The sequence below is a fragment of the Triticum dicoccoides genome, chromosome 5A, assembly GCF_002162155.2.
Source record: "Triticum dicoccoides isolate Atlit2015 ecotype Zavitan chromosome 5A, WEW_v2.0, whole genome shotgun sequence".
NCBI classification, from domain to species: Eukaryota; Viridiplantae; Streptophyta; class Magnoliopsida; order Poales; family Poaceae; genus Triticum; species Triticum dicoccoides.
The window spans coordinates 23,640,255-23,643,540 of record NC_041388.1 but is presented as its reverse complement, the minus strand read 5'-3'; positions in this window follow the sequence as shown (position 1 = coordinate 23,643,540).

The following is a 3,286-nucleotide window of genomic DNA, read 5'->3' as shown; positions in this document are numbered from 1 at the left end:
TCATTATCGAACGTTTTATTTTTGTTGTTTTGAATTTATATTTTATACATTTATTTATCTCGGTCAAAATCCATGTCAACAATTCCAATGGAGTTGCAAATCAAAAAAAAAAGAATACAACAGGGCAAATAATCTGTATTTAGATAGCAAGCACGGGCAACAAAATTAGCAAGAATTCGATGGCAGTACAAGAGTAAATACCGCAGCCAACATATTAAAATATGAGTGCATTAGACATTGAGCACTGCCTAGACAGATAAGATAAGATGGTAATTTCAAAGGTTGGCGGCCTGATTGGCGGTGCACAGATATTACAAACGGCTGTGCTAAATCTCAGTCGACTGAGACTTAGCGAAGTCTCGTCGACGAGGTTAGCCAATCCAATTACCTTTTTTTAGGATCGCCAATCCAATTACCTGTGTGTTATTGTCTACGTTCGCTCGTGCCCTGCATAGTAGCAGACAGTGGGCCATCGGTTGTGGTCGGTGTCCACCCATCCTGGGCCTTTCTTATGTGGGCTGTAGGTTGCGGCATGATGTCTTCCTTTTATTTATTTCTTTTTTTCTCAAAGTTTATCCACATAATTTTTTGGATCCTCCTACGTAGATGTTTACTCTCCTCTATAAGAGTGTGAATAGTTACTAAAAAATAAGGTTTTTCTTTATGAATTAATATAAGGGGGAAAAACATAGCAATTGGTAGTTCATAGGGGCATCTCTGATATTGTTTTTTTATGTGGTATTTTCTTTGTTCTTTTCAATTTTTCACAGCATAATTTTTTATATATTTGAACAACACGTAACTTGTTCTGCAACTAACTATATTAGAACGTCATCCTGTATTTTTATTTTTTAAAAAAATTTATGAAAATACAACTAATCTATGATACATGTTTTTCTTGTATCTTATTTGTTTGTTTTTTGCAACTCTACTTTTTATACACTGTTTTCTTATATATTTATTATGTATTATTTTTAAAATTTAAATAAGACTACTCAATAATGTGTGCACGCGGCGTGCCGCCTAGGGATGGCTCTTGATGGCATTTTGTATTTCCTTTTAATTTTTGTATCTTCTCAAGACGATTTCTAAATGTCCATCTTCTAGTTGCATGTCCACTCACTGACTGCAACTACATGTCTTCAACGCGACTGCAACTTGGTTGTCTTTTGTCGAGGATGGGCACTTGCATGTCTGTCACTAGACATGCAACTACAAGTGTCTCCTTCGATTTACAATTGCATGTCTTGAATGAGATTGCAACTCTGTTATGTTTTGTGGGGGAGTGAGGGCAGTAGCATGTCCGTCACTAGGCCCGCAACTGCAAGTGTCGCCCACGAATGCAACTGCATCTCTTCAACGCGACTGCAACTCAATGGTGTTTTGTCGGGGACGGGGAGTTGCATATCCGCCACTAGACATGCAACTACAAGTGTCACCACCGATCTGCAACCACATGTCTTGAATGCGATTGTAATCTTGTTACATTTTGTCGGGGGAGTGGGGTAGTTGCATGCCTGTCATTATGCACGCAACTGCAAATTTTGCCCTGTGACTGCAACTCCATGCCTTCAACTCGACTACAACTTAGTCATGTTTTCTGTCCGGGGGTGAGGAGGGAAATTGCATGTCTGCTACTAGGCATGCAACTGCAGGTGTCACCCTTGATTGCAACTTCATGTCTTCAACACGATTGCAACTTAGCTTTGTTTTTTCCAGGAGTGAGTTGCATGTCTGCCACTAGACATGTAGATGCAAGTGTAGACCCGACCGCAACTGCAAGTGTCTCCCCCGACTGCAACTGCATGTCTTCAACGTGACTGCAACTTAGCGGTGGGAGGGAGTTGCATGTCTGTCTCTACACATGCAACTACAAGTGTTGCCCCGACTACAACTGCATGTATTCAATGTGACTGCAACTTAGCAGCGTTTTTTGTCCGGAGAAGTTGCATGTTTGCCACTAGACATGCAAATACAAGTGTCGCCCCCGACTGCAACTACATTGTCTTCAACATGACTGTAACTTAGTGGTTTTTTTGTTCGGGGGCTTCAAGTGTCACCCCCGATTGCATGTGCATGTCTTCAATGTGCCTGTAACTTAGCAGTGTTTTTGTCCGAAGGAGTTGCATGTCCTCCACTACGCTCCATATGTCGACACCAAGTGCAACTACATGTCTTCAATACAACAACAACTCTGTGTTTTTATGTGTGTGTGGGTGAGTGGGGTGCATTTCCTTTTTTCTTCTTCGGTTTTATTTTTTGTTTTTTGTTTTTAATTTTATTTTTTATAGTTTCATTTCATATAGTTTTTTGTTTCATTTTTGTCTTTATTTTTTATTTGCATTTGGTTTTTAGTTTTATTTCTATAACATGAAAGATCTCTTTCACAATACAAATTGTTTTTTTAAGAATGATAAGAAAAACAAAGAGAGAGCAAGATGGTACGAAGAGCACGAAATTATTTTTGCATTCTTTTTTCTTTCTTGTTTTGATATTTTACTTCTTTGCATAATATTTTTTATACAATTCAAATCTATTTAAAAAAATGATGAGAATAAAAGAGAAGCAAAAGAGATACACAAAGAGAGAAAGGAACACATCACGTGACGTGAAGGAACCAATGGGCTGATTTGCAGGCCCATGTGCTCGAGTCTGGAAAGGTACGATAGCGACTTACCTAACATAATTGTATTGTCTCAAAAAAAAAAAACCTAACATAATTGTACGCAGGCTAATCTTCTATCTAAATAGCTAGTCCCCATTAAGATATTTTTCTCAATATGCAAACATGCCACCTCATCATTCAATATGCATAAAAAAATGCCCACCTGTGACGCCCGGTTAATCAAGCCACAGTAACCCTCTGGTAATGATGCCATGTCACCACGATTACTGTTGCTAATCTCGTGTTAGTTCAGATCCGAGCCAAATTCAAATTTTAATTAAAGTCAAACATTAAAAGTTTCCAATAGTCAAATCAAAAATGTTCAAAAATTGTAGCAACTAAATCATAATCAATTATGGTGGAGGAACCACACTTTTATGAAATGATTAAATACTCTAAAGTGAATAAAACCATAGCAAAACAATTATTCAAATGATTTTAAATAATAAACAAATGTTAAACTAGTTTAATTGACCACCAAACTTTTTATGGTAGAGGGATGTTCTGAAACCTTATTTTAGGAGCTATGGTCATATTTTATAAAAACTAAAATAAAGTATGACTAAACTAAAACAGAAAAGAATAAATAAAAAGAAAAGACAAAAGGTAAAACAAAAAAAA